Genomic DNA, 15,865 nt, shown 5'->3' on the forward strand with positions numbered 1-15,865 from the left:
ATGGTCATCTGTCAGGGGCCATTTTGCTATGTTCCCTCATTACTTAAGGTTGGACTAGATGACCCTTGGGGTGCCTTTAAACTATACAATTCTATGACTTCACAACAGCTAAATTTCACTAAGCGGCTCAGGAGCCTGGTGGGCTCCGTGTGGACTGCAGAACCTCCTTTTACATCTTGAGTTGAAGAATAAATTTGGGTCTTGGCACAGGGTGTATGGCTTCCCTTCAGCTCAGAATACAGACAAGCATTAAGAGTTGGACAGAGGCCGATTCCAAGCCAAATAATTAAAAACTCACTATTCCCAACTAATTAAGAAGCCGGCATCTCTCTGCATGGAAGAGGAGGGCTTATATTGTAACTGATCGAACAGGGAGTTTGGAGATTCAGTGGAGAGAGTGTTGGATTAGGACCTGGTGGCACACATGGTTCTTCCCCTCCTCACTTGATCCCCCCAACAACCTACGAGGTAGCTTAGGCTGAGCTTCATGGCTGACTGGGTGGGTGGAGATTCAAACGATGGTATCTCAGGTCCTAGACGAACACTCTAACCCAGGCATGACCAAACTTGGCCCTCCAGATGTTTTGGGACTACAACTCCCATCATCCCCTGCTAACAGGACCAGTGGTCAGGGATGATGGGAACTGTAGTCCCAAAGCATCTGGAGGGCCTAGTTTGGCCATGCCTGCTCTAACCACTACACCACACTGGCTCCCCCACTGGTCCACAGGGAGTCCTGCCTGGCATTAGGATCTGCTGTTGCCAATAGGTCCCCTCCATTTCTCGGAGAAGGAGGTCACCCACTTATGGCTCTTATTCCAGGATCTCCCACCTACTCAGGGAGCAGAGGGGGAGTCACCCAGGTGAGTCACCTGCTTACAAGGTGCATGTAGCTCCACAGTGTCCCTCGGGTGCTTTTGAGTGTTCATAGTGCTTCATATCAGTTGGAACAACTTTGTAAGGTGGGTCAGAGGAGGCCAGGTCTAAGAGACTTGAAACCTCTTGGCAGAGGCAAGTTTCAAGCCAGCCATTTCCTGCCTCAAGAGGTATTCACCCCCCCCCCACCCACTTGGAAGCCGGCTCTCTTCGGCCCTGTAGAGGCCACAGCAGAACCCCAGGATGAGTTCCTTCACACCTCAGGACTTTCTGCCTTACCCTGCCAAGGAGGACTTGCCTGTGTGGAGGGAGCTGCCTTCTCCTCTCCAGGCTGCTCCATAGTACCATCACCAGTGACCATCACCAGCAGACCATCCATATCTCAGGGGGATGTGCGGAAGGATCTTCCTGGACCTCAGGCCACCATTTGCTGCCCTGTTTGGGGGTCACCCTTGACCTGGGTGTCCTGGCCTTCAATGCAAGCCCTGCCTTGAGCTGTCAAATGAGGGGACAACACTGCAGGGAGAGTGGCTGGCCTAGCGGTTTCAGCCAGCATGTTCCTTGGAGAGAGAGCAGGCAGGGATCAGGGCTGCGCAGAGGCTCTGGAGCTCAGCCTGAGAGACGCTCAGTTATTGCACAGAATCATTATCACAGAATTGCAGAGGTGGAAGGGACACCCAAAAGGTCCTCTAGTCCAACCCCCTTCAATGCAGGGCCATCATCCCCACCAGTGACTTCCAAAGGATTGTGCTCTGAAAGAACTTCCAAGCCCCCTCAGTACTCCTACAACCCCCTGGGAGGCAGGCCCATGAACTTGATTATCATTCACATTATTTATTAAACCTGTATGCCACCCTTCCTCTGAAGATCACAGGGGTGTTTGGGACTTAGAAATACAAAATGAGAACAAAACACACATCATAAAAGCAAGAAGAAATCAATACCCCCCACTCCCACACCCACACCCACATTTAAATGGACGTCGCCGCGGTCAGCTAAGAGTCCGGCCTGCTGCCCGCTTTCTCTCCACGCAGGCAGATCGCCTCGGCCCCGTTGCCCGGTGAAAGCGCAGCAGCACCCCTTCGCCACGGAGCGGAGCTCCCGTCCAGCCTCCCCGCCGTCGGAAGAAGCGCCCGCGCCGCGCCCTGGAGCGGAGCTGGAGAGAGGCCGGCCGAGTGCGAGCCCCGTCGGGAGGAGCGCGTCCCTTCTCGGCTCAGCTAGCTGCCCTCGGGCCCGCCTGTCCGGAGGGCAGCAGCACGTCGCAGAACCGCTGGCCCTCGTGCTGTTGGCCCTGCGCCCACGCCGGGCACCCCACAAACTCCATCCTCTTCCGACGGGGCGTCCGGCCGGCGTTCCATTCGTCGCTCGGAAGCGCGGCGCCGCGGACCTTCTCCCGCGCCCCGGCAGCTCCAGCGTCGCCGTCCTTGCCATCCGAGAGGGAGCGGCACCCGACGGAGCCGAGAGCCCGCGCCCCGTCTCTTTGTTGGTGGAGGCGGGGAGGAGAAAAGAAGCGGTGGTCGCGGCAGAACAGGCGGGCACCGCCCGGAGGAAGAGAGCGGGGGCAGGGGGCGCAGGCAGGGCAGCCCCCTCCCCGACGGCCTCGGCGGTGCGTCCCGGCTCAGCCCCGGCCGCCGCCGAGTGGAGGGGCGTCTGGGCGGCGGGCGCCTTTATTGGAGGCCGGGCTAGGCGGGCGCCGCCTCGCAGCTCCTGCGCCGGCGCCGCCCCCTCCCCGCCCGCCCGCTTGCCCGCCCCTCCGCGCCGCCGGACGCTTCCCGTCTCCGCCACTCGGGCGCGCTTCGGACTGCGGAGGAGACGCCGCCGCCGCCGCCGCCGCCGCCACAAGGCTTCATGCGGCAGCGAGGCGAGCGGGGTTCGGCCGGGCGGCAGCCGCCTCCTTCCGGGGCTTCTGGTGGTGCGGCGCCGGGGATGGAGCTGGCCGCGGCGGGCGGCGGCGGCGGCGAAGGAGAGGCTCGGTTCGGCGCGCTCGGAGGAGCCCAGGCGGGCGGCGCTCGGCTGCCACTGTCCCCGCGGCGCCGCCACTGAACGGCGCCCGGCCGAGGCTCCGGCGCGCCTGCTCCTCTCGCTCGCGCTCTTTCCTTCGTGCCTGGCAGCGGCGGCGGCTACGACGGCGGCGGGGATGTGATCGGCGGCCGGGGCGGCGGCGGCGCTGGGGCGGAGGGGCCCGGGGCCAGCGAGGGCGCGGCGCGCCCGGAGGGATCTTTGCGCATCGCGGGAGCGGCGGGCGAGGCGGCGCGCAGGGCGTCGGGGCCGGGCAAGGTCACCCGCGGGCCGGTGGAGTCGCTTCCCGCCGCCCGCGCGCTTCCCATGGGGCGAGCTCGGCGGCTTGAGCGCGCCCGCCGAGCCGGGCGCTCCGGCCCCGAGCGCAGCCGCTCTTGTGCCGCCGCCGCCGCCCGGGGCCGCCGCCGCCTCTCGCCTCTAGGATGCGGCGCTTGCCGCGGCGCCTGGTGAGCGGCGCACCGGAGCAGGGAGCGGGCGGACGACGACGAGGAAGGCGGCCAGCAGCAGCAGCAGGAGGAAGGCGGCTGCCGGAGACGGAGCGCCCCGGGCGGCCGGTCGGATTCCCCGGGAGGCAGCAGGTAAGCGCCTCGGCTCGCGCTCTCTGCATTGCAGCCCCCGCGCGGGGAGGGGGGGAAGGGGGCTGGGAGACGTGGGGAGGGGAAGGGGCGAGCCACCTCTTCCCAATGGGGGGCCTGTTTCCCCGCGCCCTCCCCGTCGGAGGGAGGGGGAGGGGAGGGGAGGGTCCCGTTGGGCACGGCCAGGTGTGGCTGCTGCGCCCTTCTCCCGCTTTTCCTGCGCGACGAGGGGGTGAGCGTTGCCCCTCCCTATTTCTTCCCGGTTCTATAACAGAAGGACGCCCCCGCCCCCCCGTCCTGTTCAGGGAGAGAATGGAGGTTCCTGCAAAGCACTCCCTCCCCCCACCTGCCAAATCCTCCCCCGTTTTCGGGGCTCCGGAACTCGCTTCTCCGCTTGCCTGCCGCTGCGGCTCTGGCAGGTTGGGGGAGCTCCAGGGTCGGTTTTGGAGGGTCTGGATGCGGGAACGGCCCCCCCCCCCCGCACCGGGGGGAAGGAGTCAGCCGACAGCCCCCGATTCCCCGCACGTAGAACCAAGGGCCTGGCGCCGAGTGGGTGGGATTTCTCCGGGGTGGGGGGAGCACCGTTCGTGCCGCCGAATCTAGGCTCCCCCCCAAAAAACCTGGACCCCTCGGGGGACTCGCTCCGCTTCTTGCCTGCGCAGATTTTTTTCTCCGCAGCAGCGGGGGGGGGGTCCCCTGCCGGTTTCTAGGCGAGAGGGTCTTTGGGCTGCCCCTCCCCCAGCGCTTTGCCCCCCTCCTGCTGGTGCTCTCCGAAGGTGTGGGGCGCCTCCTGGAAAGGAGCGCTGGAGCTCTGAAGCGGGAGGGGGCGGGGAGAATGGCAGGTTTTTGGGGGTGGGAGGAGGAGGATGTGGACAGAGCCCTCCTCCCCCCCAGTATCCCTCCCCCCCCCAGGTCGATGGGCATGGAAATGGCAGGCTCCCTGGAGGAGGAGGGGCAGGGGGAGGGGCGCGTCTATCCAGCTGTTAAGTTGCCCTCCTGTTTCTTTGGCGTTGGGGACCTAAACTGCTGCTGCAACTCGTCCCCCTTTTGGGGGTGGAGAGGGGCGTCTTTCTTTAAGGCCCTTGTGAATTGTGCTTGTAGGGCCCAGGTCTCTTGCTCCTGGCTGCTGGTGTGGGGCTTTCAGGGGAGTGGGGCAGGGGGCACCCTTAATGGTGAGCTGGTGGGAGCTCCCTTCTCCCTCCAGGCCCTGAGAGCAGGTCTGAGGTCTTTGCAGAGCTCTGGAGCAAGTTGGGGGGCTGGAGGGCAAGGAGGCTCCCCATGTGGGGGAAGGGTACTTAGTACTCAATATGTCTGGACATTGTTTTAGCCCCATGTCCAGCCGGTTTCTTCCTGGCCTGGGGGTTTGTGCTTGGCCAGAGGCGGCTCCTGGCCCCCCACCCCAGGCCTGTCCCAGTTGAGACTCTTCTCTGAGCCATGGAGCTCATCCTGCCCACACTCAGACCTAGTGCTTTGGCGCTTTTATTTGCACCAGAGGACAGATGCAGATTGGTGGAGGGGGGCGTTCTCAAGGGAAAGGCCAGAGCTCAAGGGACGAGCACCTACTTTTCCCAAAAAAGGTTCCAAGTAGGGGCTGAGGGAGACCCTGGACCCCTGGAGAGTCTGCTGCCAGGCAGTGTAGATGCTACAGAGCTCCATGGCCTCCTGGATCCTACATAAGCAACTCCCTGAGTAGCGACTGGTTGGAAGGTGGAAGACAGGCCAGTCCTCTGTCCAAATGTCACCTTGGCTGTATGAGGTGGCCTTAGGAAGCCCGTATTTCCTTGGCCCTCGGCTGCGACATGGATAGGAAAGGTGGCCCCTTACAGGTCTGTTGCAGGGATTGCTCTGATAATGCATGAGGATAGCTGCTTCATTTTAGGGCCTAAGGCATCAAGGCTTTGCTACTTGCCATTGTAGCAGTGTATTGGAAGAGCCTGGCTGCTGGATGAGACCAAAGCGGAGGCCTGACTAGTCGGGCATCCTGGTCTCCCCACCTGCAAGCAGGACCTGAGAGCCACCTCAGCAGCAGCAGCAGCGCACTCTCTCCACTGGTGCTCCCCAGGATGTGGTCCCATTTGGGGGCCTCCTGAGGGTCCCTGTGGTGGAGCATCTGCCTTGAAAGCTGAAGTGTTTCCAGCTGGGAGTGGGAATGTCCCTGGTCTGAACCCTTGGAGAGCCATCACTGGCAGCCGAGGTAGACAAGGCCAAGGTAGACTCAGGAGAAGGCAGCCTCCAGAGTTTCCTGCCTCTGGCAGCGGAGGGAGGACACTGACCGCAAGGCTGGCACCCACATTCCAGCCCCCACCAACCCCCACTTGCCCAAGGAGCCCCAAGGCGGTTGTGGAGAAGGAGACCCTCAAAGCCCCTTCCTTCCTCCTGTCCAAGGAGACCTTCAAGGGGGAGTCCAGCCTTTCTCCTCCTTCTGGGCAAGGAGAGCTGGATGTGGGCAAGTCTCCCAGGCTGCAATTGCTTGCCCTCCCTCTCCCCCAGGGGATCGATACTTCTTCTGCTCGAGGGCTTGATAACAGGGCTGGTTTTATAGGAAAATCTTTGGGGATGCTATCAGAGCAAACATTCTGCTTGGGAAAATCGTTAGACTAGCTTTGTCTTTAGCAGGCTGAGCCGAGACCCAGCTAAGTAGGTGAGGTCTGCTGACAAGGAGAGCTGGCCCCTTGTGGAGCAGCCATGGTGGTTGCCGGCAGGGTGGGTGTCATTTGGAGCAGGTGTGAGCAGCTTGTGCTGATCCAGATAGGGCAGGGGGACAAGGCCTGGCAAGGAAGTCTTCCCTGCCCCCACCACATCAGAAGAAATTGAAATATGGACATGGTTCAGTCCTTTCCCGGGGAATTTGCCTGGAGAGTGTTTGGCCGCCTTTGGAGGGCCAACTGCCAAATGGCTCAGGGCACTTGTGGGGGGGGGTGCTTAGGCCCACATGTGAATACCCAGATGTGACCATCTCTGCTGGAGGCTGAGGGGAGGAGGAAGGCAGGCCGTGGTTGTCAGAGGAGCGATTCAGCCCAGCAGGACCAAAGGCTGCCTTCGTAGTGGCGGCTGCTTTCTCCTCTCGGTGTCTCCCGTGCCCTTGAGCCTGAAATAGATGCTACTCCAGAACAAAACAACAAGCCTTGCAGGATTGTGCCGGCCTTGCAGCTCCGCTTGTGTCTGTTCAAAAGGTGCAGTGGTTGTAGAAGCACCACATGCAGTGGGTGGAAGGGGGAGGTGAGGGGCAGGATTTGACCCCAGAGGTGCGCCTGTGTGTGAGAGAGGGAGAGAGGGAGGGGAAAGGGGGCTGTTCTTTGGGCACCTGAGGCCGATTTCAAGGGAGACGAAATGCTTCTGAGCCTCTCCCCTTTATGGGTCACGTGTGCGAGGTTTTGACACACAATTGGCCAGAGCGAGGGAGAGACATCAGACCTTGCTTCCTGCCAGCGTGGATCTTGCCAGTTTTGTGGACTAGCCAGTTCCAACATCATGCTTGGAAGCAGCCTCTGAAGCTGCAGCCTTTAGCCTTTTCAGACCCAGGATGCACTTTGCATAGACTCAGAGTCATCTAGTCCAACGCCTTGCAATTCAGGAATCACAACGAAAGCATCCCTGACAGATGTCTGTCCAGCCTCGGCTTCAAAAACCCCAGTTCCCCCAAACATGCATTGGGGGACCCATTTCTTAACCTTTCCCACCTATTTCCCTGGTGGCCGTGCTCCTGTTCGGGCTGCTGCTCAAATCAGTCCAAGACCTGCTAGTGGTTCTTGCCCCACCAGCTGAAGACCAGAGCTCGAAAGAAGCCCCCTTCAAATGCTGGAGCATTTCCTTTTTCAACTGGTGGAGTCCTAGTTTGCGGCTTGGAGGGGAAGAGGGCCCAAGGCTCCTGGGCGTTTTGGTGGCCCTACAAGGCTGAGTTCCGGGGGGGGGGGGCTATGGAAGCTGCCATTTTGGATTTCTGTTTGGCTGATGAAGATTTGAGCAAAGGCTCTGTGGAGAACTGGAAGGATCAAATGAGTTAAAGAGCATCCTTGGGCTGTGGGGATGTCCCGATGCCCCCGCTTCTCTGGTCCTGCCCGCTGCCTGAAATGTTTCACAGACGGGAGGTGGTGGTCTGTCCTGGACAGTGCAGAGTTCCCAAGGCATGGATAAACCAAAGTCCGGGGTGCTGGTGTCCTCTCACCACCAAGGGGCTTGGAAACACACCTACAAGGATCATACCTGTGGGAGCTGGCATGGGAGAGCTGGAGGAGATAAGAGGTTCATAGAATTGTAGAGCTGGTTCATCTAGTCTATGCACTACAGGAATCTCAGCAAACATTCCAGCCAGAGAGGAGCGGACAGAGCAGTCCTGGGTCATAGGGTTGTCCTGCTGAGCCTCCCAGACAACCCAGAGAGCTCAGTTCAGCCTGGCAAAATCCCTGGCCTCCTCCTCCTCCTCACTGGTTTTCTTTTCCATTTATGGGAGAGGAGCAGATCTTGAAGCATAAATAAGGGAGAAGCTACACGAGAGCAGGTGCTCGTTTCAATTTGTTATCCTGGTTGTTGATGGATGTCTCTGGACTACAGCAGTACAAGATATTTGTTCTCGGATCAAAAGGACCCTTTTGCTGAAGAATTAGGGCTGCTACAGATCCTCTGGTGCTCCCCAAAGCATGAGCATTAGAAGTTGAGGCTCCTGCCTCAGCTTCCAGCACCACGTAAACAGTCAAGAGATGCCAACCCAGTTTGCAGGTATGGTCTCTCAGAGAGGAGAATGTGCCCACTTTGCAGCTGAGAGCTAAGTCATGGTTTGGCAGAACTTGTCCTCTGAATCTGGGCTTGTGGGTTGACAGATTCCAGACAAACCAAAAGCAGGTGACACGAAAGCAAACCATGGCTTAGCTCCCAGTGGTGCAACAGAACCTGAGGAGGAAGGAGACAGTTGCCATCTCCTCTCCAGAGCCCATGGCTTTGTGGGTCCATGCGAAGCTATGGTTTGTTAGGTTACGTTACTGTTTATTCACATGCTGCCTTTCCGCCAAAAGACTCCCAGGGCAACTCCCAGGAACAAACAGATACACTCTTCACACGCAAATAAAAATATTTATATACCACTCTTTCATGAAAATATATCACAGCAGTTTGCAACAATATAAAAACACAAAACCATACAGTAAATTCATAAGGCGTTAGAAGCAAATACATACAAACACAATGATACAAATACAGAATAATGCAAATCCACATGATGCACATAGAATTGGAATGGATCCCAAGGGTCATCTATTCCAACCTCGTCCAGTGCAGGGATCTCAGCTAGAGAATCTCTGATCAGGGTCCCAGGCAGGGTCAGTGTGGCAAGGCAGATGCCCCGTGGTGGGTCCCCCAGACCCTCCCCTGCCACTCAGTGTTGCAGGAGAAGAGGTCCCATCCTTTGCGTTGTGCCCGTGCTTCCCTCTTTGGCTCCAGCCTCCCTCTCTCCTTGGCCTCCTACCCCCCTCCTGCCTCTGGGCCCTGAGCCACTTCCCTCTCTGCATTCCTCAGGCTTGAGGAGAAAGACACATCTTGGTGAGGAGCCCAGAAGCAGCCGGATCAGGCCGGTGGCCTCCCGGGCCCATCACCCCTTCCCCCCTGTTGACCAACCAGAAATCCCTGTAGCTTCTGAGGTCTTCTTTGGTTTGGAGGGCTGGGCTGAGGGAGAAGGAGCCGGAATTGACGCCAGGGGTGGGGATCCTTCTAGCCAACTGATATTTTGTAATGGAACAGAACAATCAGCTTGAGCCCACCATGGCCCCTTCCTTCTCTCCACTTTTATTATGTTCTTCCTATGCCAATAGACTTCACAGAGATCATCTGTCTAAATCGAGTAGCTCCCCTCCACCTCCCTAGCTGTGGCGGAGGGGAGGTAGTGGTGGCGGAGAGCAGGCGGGGGCATGGCTGGCACGTGTCCCGGGGGCGTGGCAGGCCACCTACAGGGGCGTGATGTGCATCCTGGGGACGTGGCATGCAGCTTGCAGTGGCGTGGCCCCCAGCACAAGAGGTGGGGAGCCGTGATGGCACCCCACTGGGATCGTGCCGCCGGGGACAGTGCGCTCCCCCCGCACCCCTGTTCCTCCACCAGTGCTCCCTAGTGACTCATTTGGAGAAGAGAAGAGAAGAAGAAGAGGAGTTTGGGCTTGATCCCCCGCCTTTCACTCCCCTTAAGGAGTCTCAAAGCAGCTAACAATCTCCTTTTGGAAAGCAGGTACCAGACTGAAGAACATCAGAAGAGCTTTCTGGATCAGGCCCGTCTAGCCCAGCCTCCTCTTCTCACAGGGGCCAACCAGATGCCCTAAATGGGAAACCAACAAGCAGGATCCGAGCACAAGAGCATTCCTCTCCCCTCCTGGGTTTCCAGCAACTGGAAGCATCTCTGCCTCAGACTGGGGAGGCAGAGCAGAGTCCTTGTGGCCAGGAGCCAGGGAAAGCTTTGTCCTCCATGAATTTGCACAATTCTTTTAAAAAGCCATTCCGGTTGGTGATGCTCGCTGTCTCCTGCAGAAGTGAGCTCCATCTTTTTCAGCAAAGCTGCCTTCCTGGCCTGAGCCTCTTTGCCCTCTAACCTGGGGGTGCCAGTCTTCCCAACAGGACTGCATGCCACAGTTGTGCGCCCTGCCCTGTGAGGGCTCCCCTATCCATGTCCTTGGCCCTCTCCCCAATTCACCTCTGCCGTGTGCGGCTCCTTCCCTTGCTGCTCATGCAAGGGGGTCTCCACCCCCCTTTGTTTAATCCTCCTCATCCTTCTCTGTGGCTTCATGGGGCTCATTCTTCACATGGGGGCAGGGAAGACTTGCCCCCTTTAAATGTGTTGCTGGAAGAGGATTTTAGTTTTTGTTCTTTGCTGTTTCTATCGGATTTCAGCGTCTCCGTTGCGTTTGCTCCGAAAGAAATCACCTTGAGGTACCTGAGTGCAAAAAATGCAGCTTATATTTATTAATAACGTCAGCTGCCGCTACTGCATTTCTAACCTGCCCTGTATCAAATGATCTCTGGGCAGGTTGCAATCCATAAATATGCCAATACAACGTAAACTGTAAAAACCACAAAAATCAACCATGTGAAATCTAATAACCAGTGGCAAAATCCAATATAGGGCCATTATACAAATCGGTGGTGTGACTGGCTTTGGAATACTGTACTGTTCTGGTTGCCTCCCCTCAAAAAGGACACTGTAGAGTTGGAAAAGTTTCAGGAAGGGGCCACCAAAGTGAAATGATGCCAAATACCAGTTGCTCAATTTGCCAACGAATTTGGGACCTACCTAGAATTTCAGTGTCATGTGAGTGAGATGAATAAGCACCCAGCAGTCAAAGACGGTTTCACCCAGCAGTATATCTGTCAAAATTACAAATATCTAAATATAGACGGTCGTTCACCCTCGCTAGATTCAACGTGCTGCCATCTGCCTAATTGCAGGGCAGATCTGTGGGTAAACCGTATGTGGAACGAGTCTGCCCCATCTCTCATGTCTTGCTACGATGTCGTTTTTATAAGGATATATGCTCGCTCTTTATCACCCCTGTTATACAGAAAATTCCAAGTGGGTCTGAACCTCAATGCTTAAAATCCCTGATAGAGGATAAGGATCCAGATATCACTCTAAGGGGGGCCTAATTTTGCGTGGCTGCCATAAAACTCAGGGAACAAGCTGTGCTATTACAAAGGCTAAGGCCTCAGGTGCAAACTCTAGATAATATTTTAGAGACTAAGACCTAAACCACATTTCTAATGGCTGTCATATTCATATTGTTTATTGTCATAGTCGATTGTTAATTCAGACTTAATTCTATTGTGTTTTATGTTCGCTTAGTATGGTTTGTGAATCTGGTCTGGGACTATAATAAATTTCATTCATTCAAATACCAGTTGCTGGAAGCCCCAGGAGAGGAGAGAGGAGCTCTTGGGCTTGGATCCTGCTTGCGGGTTTCCCATAATGGGCATCTGGTTGGCCCTCGTGAGAACAGGAGGCTTGGCTAGTTGGACCCCGGTCTTCTCCACCAGGGCTCTTCTCATGTTCTGGACCTCTAGGCATGCAGCTCAGACCCCACAGCTTCCACTAAGAGCCACCCACACCCCAAATTCACTTGGTGCCTGGCTGAGACCAATGAACGATGGTGCCAACCAGGCCTAATCCTGAATTCACTGAGAACAGGAGGCACGCTAGACTAGATGGCTGGATCCAGCAGGCTGTTCTTGTGTTCTTTTGCACTTCCTGGCTGCCTGAATCACACAACAGTCTAGATCATGGGTAGGCAAACTAAGGCCTGGGGGCTGGATCCGGCCCAATCACCTTCTCAGTCCAGCCCGCGGACGGTCCGGGAATCAGCGTGTTTTTACATGAGTAGAATGTGTCCTTTTATTGAAAATGCATCTCTGGGTTATTTGTGGGGCATAGGAATTCGTTCTTTTTTTTCTTTTTCCAAAATATAGTCCGGCCCCCCACAAGGTCTGAGGGACAGTGGACTGGCCCCCTGCTGGAAACGTTTGCTGACCCCTGGTCTAGCTCAAGAGGTGGGGACCCCAGGGCACTGCATGGGTTTCTGGTCTCCTTGTCAGCCCCCCAGCAGAGTGGCCAGTGGGGGGCTGATGTTGCTGGACCCCAGCCCCCCACTGGCACCCCCACTGACTGGCAGTATAGAGAAGGGCAGAGGGGAGGGCCACAAGCAGTTTCTTCATCCGGTGCATGCACATTCCTCCGCTGCCGACACTTTCCTCCCTTGGCCTATGTTTTTCAGGGCATCGGGGGGGGGGCAGCAGTGGGGAGATGGGGGCCCAGAGGAGCCCTGTCGGCTGAAAAGAATTGTTCCTTGATGCTGTAAGGGCAGCACCGCGGGGGCTCCACAGATCAAGAAATGAATGGAAATATCTCTGGTGCCTGCATTCTCCGAAGCCTCTTTTCTGAGTTTATCCTCCTGGGGAAAATGGATTGTTTACAATATCATCTGTTTCCTTAGTAAATCTAAAGCCCGTGAAATGGGGAGAATCTCATCTCTTACCTGCAAATATTGTGTGAAATGGCAAATCTGCAGAATTGCGCACCCCCCACCCCCCCACTGCTGTTGCAGTAGTCATTGTGCATTGCTGAATTACTTTCCAGGGTGTATTTTAGCAATACACTCTTAATAGCTGAAAGGGAAATAGAAAAAGATATTTCTGCTTATTTCTTTTTGTTTGGGTGCATTCTTATTATTATTATTAAACACATCGTAATTCCGTTTTTTGATACTTTTGTGCTGTGAGAACGAAGGAAGGGATTATCCATCTTGGGTGGCTTCTTTTATCCGTTAGAATAATATCTAGGCAGGCATAATTGTCAGTGTTATCTGTGATTCTCCTGTGATTTCTGGGGGCCCCTCGCCTTGGTTCTGCAGTCAAGAAGGGATGTGTTTGTCTGTGCATTTGTGGTCATGCTGGATTCAGCAGGATTTGTCAGCAAACATGCTCATCCATGGCGCACATGCGGCAGTCCTCCCAGTGACCTCTTGAGGCGCATGGCTTGTTCTAGAGCTGTGGCTCCCAAAGTGGGTGATGGGACATGAGTTGGGGGGGGTATTGAGAGGCAAGGGGGCAGCAGGGGGACGCTTGGGGTGTAAATAGCCACCAGACTTTGAAAAGCTGACAGATCAAGTTCATCCATTTTGTTGCATTAATTGGTTACTGTTTTGAGTTTTGTCCTGTTATTGCCTTCCTTAGTGGGTTGTGCAAAATGCTATTCTGAAGAATGCTTTTTGTAGGGTTCAGTAGAGGATGAGTTTGTGGAACCAAGGGGGTGGGGGCCCCAAAGGTTTTGGGAACCCCTGAACCGTAATTAAATTGTGCTTTGAACTGTCTTGCTGGATGGTTGGCTCAGGTTTCCTCTGACTCCTAATTCTTCATGCCAGCTGTGGTTATAAAAAGATGTTGGAGAAGGTCTGGGCTGCACCTTAACAGCCCCCACACTATGCAAACCTCCAGAGAGGAGGACTTGGCTGCTTTGCTAACCCCCCAGTTCTCCTCCTTCTCCTCTCACCTGAGAAAGGTCATCTGAGCCCAAATCTCGTGGTCTCTCTCTCCTGAGTCTGGGCAGGCCAGGAGGAGCAACCAAGGTTTGTCAGAGTGACAAGAAATTCAGCATGTCAACCCAGCTGCACAAAAGGCAAATTCCATGCTAGGGATCACTAGGAAAGGAAATGGAAATAAATCTGTTGATATCAGAATGCTGTTCTGCAAATCTATGGTGCAACCAGATCTGGGATGCTGTGTCCAGTTCTGGTTGCCTCACCTCAAAGAGGAGATTGTAGAGTTGGAAAAGGTCCAGAGAAGGGCCGCCAGAATGATCATGGGGGCAGAGAAAGGCTGCAGAGTTTGGGACTTAATCTTAAACAGAGAAAAGGAAAGTAAGAGGATAGAGGCTTGTAAAATTGTGCACAGCATGGACTTCCTCTCACATAACACTGGAACTCATGGACATCCCAGGAAGCTGGAAGATTCTGGTCAAATATATAAAGAAATGACTTATTCATGTAGCAGAGTTAAACTATAGAGCTTACTCCCAAAGGAGGCAGTGATAGTCACCAACAGAGATGCCTTTAAAAGAGGATCAGACCAATTCATGGAGGAGGAGAGGGATATTGATGGCTCCGCTCTGTTTCCACGGTCGGGGCAGTAAATGCTTCTGAATACCCACCGCTGGAAGCTGCAAGAGGGAAGGTGGTTCTTGGGCTTGAATCCTCCTGGTGGGTTTCCATAATGCCATCTGTCCCTGGGAGATCAGGATGTTGGAGTAGGGGAGCCATTGCCAGGATCCAGCAGGCTCTTCTTAGGTCCGTTTAAATGGGATTTATTCCCCATATTTATAGACTTTTTTGTAACCCTTGAGTTAGGCCCGAGAATGGGATTTTTATTTTTTATCCCAGCAGATCAAGACCCACTGCTGCATCCTCCACACTCGGCTGCCTTCTCAGCCCCCGCTTCCTTCCTTCACTGCTTACCTTGAATATGAATTTGTAAGTTCAGATGCTGTTCCACAGAGAATCTGTGAATTTGGAAGGTACTCCAAGGGTCATCTAGTCCAGCCAGCCTTTGCTCAGCAACCTCCAATGAAGGAGAGTCTGCTGCCTTCTGTGTATGCAACTTCCTGCCTTTCCGATCTCTTTCCTGATCACTGGTTTTGTGCCGGTGAGGAAGAAGAACACCAGGATTTTGCTCTGATAAAAATCTGGTTGCAAGGAGATGGCATTGGGGCCCCCCACGAAAGGCCACTTCCCACTGGGGCTTCCAGCAGGAGATGAATGGGTGGTGCAGCTTCCTCTGGCCATCCTGATAAGGTCCTCTTAGGTGGGTGGCCCTGGGGATGTTGGCTTGCTCTTGGAAGCTGGTGGCGAAGTCTCTAAGCTTGAGCCCCGGAGTCGTGGCCTCGGTGGGTGTTTGGCTGCTGCCGTCCTGCAACCTGCTTGTCTCATGGCTCCAATATCCACCAGGGGCAGGGGGCTCGTAACACCCTCTCCTAGCATTGGGGACTCTCTAGTTTTAGAGAAAAGGCAAGTGAGAGGCGGCATGATAGATGTTTATAAAAAGCTGCATGGCATGGAGAACTGGGCCAAAACTAACAAAGCGAATTTCAGTAGGGACAGACGCAAGTTTTTACACTCAAGCAGGAAGAACCAGTTGTGCACATAGAAGATGCTTGGCTGTTATGGAAATGACATGCCCCCCCCATCTTTAAAGTTGTTACAATGTTACAAATATTATGCCTGAATGTATCCTTTTGACTTGACAGCTCAGGGAAGATACCCAGCTTCATAAATTCGTAGAAAATCCATTCTTTAACCAACTCTCCTCATTCCAATGCCATTTTAACCCTTAAAGAAAGGTGAATTTGGGATCCACCTCCCCCAATGAACCAAGAAGCAGGAAGCCACGTAGGCAGCAGGAAGAGGGCATCCCACCACAATTCTCCAAGTGTGAGAGCACATACACACCAGGGAGCACCCCACCCAGGGAGTGACCAAGGGGGCAACAATGGACATCTGCAGAGGAAGCTGAGCAAGTCAGGTGTTCTGAAAGCTCACCTCAAGATAAGTCCTGAGGGCAAGGAGATGTAAAGAGTTTTATTGTTCTTTCGGAGATACTTAAGAGGTGTTGGGAAAGGTGTCTGAGAAAGTGACCTAATGTTGAACTTGTGTAACCCTTGTAGACCCCTCCCCATTTGTGACATGCTAGTGATGTAGAGGCGATGTGTCAATGATGCTGCTTGAAGTGGATTCTGGGGGAAAGAGGGAAGGTTTAAAAGAGGGTGTCACCTCATGCTCAGGGTTCTTACTCCTGGGGGGAGCTGTTGCACAACAATAAAGATCGTGGTCTACTGACCGCTGTTTTGCTCCTATTTTGGCTGGAACTTCCTTCCTTTCTGA

At 55.2% G+C, this 15,865-nt stretch overlaps 1 protein-coding gene across 3 annotated transcripts in view; it reads left to right on the top strand.

Annotated features, from left to right (window-relative positions):
* Positions 1-3,268: 3,268 nt before the first annotated feature.
* LRFN5 (leucine rich repeat and fibronectin type III domain containing 5) overlaps positions 3,269-15,865 on the top strand; it is a 75,758-nt gene continuing 63,161 nt past the window's right edge. For 2 of the 3 annotated variants that reach the window (XM_083514800.1, XM_083514801.1), the window contains exon 1: positions 3,328-3,473. The gene's annotated coding sequence lies outside the window, so the exon portion shown is untranslated. Of the gene's footprint in view, positions 3,474-15,865 lie in introns of all 3 variants that reach the window. The other variant, XM_083514799.1, reaches the window with a different exon arrangement.

This window comes from Podarcis liolepis (assembly GCF_965112155.1).
Source record: "Podarcis liolepis genome assembly, chromosome: 1".
Taxonomy (NCBI): Eukaryota; Metazoa; Chordata; class Lepidosauria; order Squamata; family Lacertidae; genus Podarcis; species Podarcis liolepis.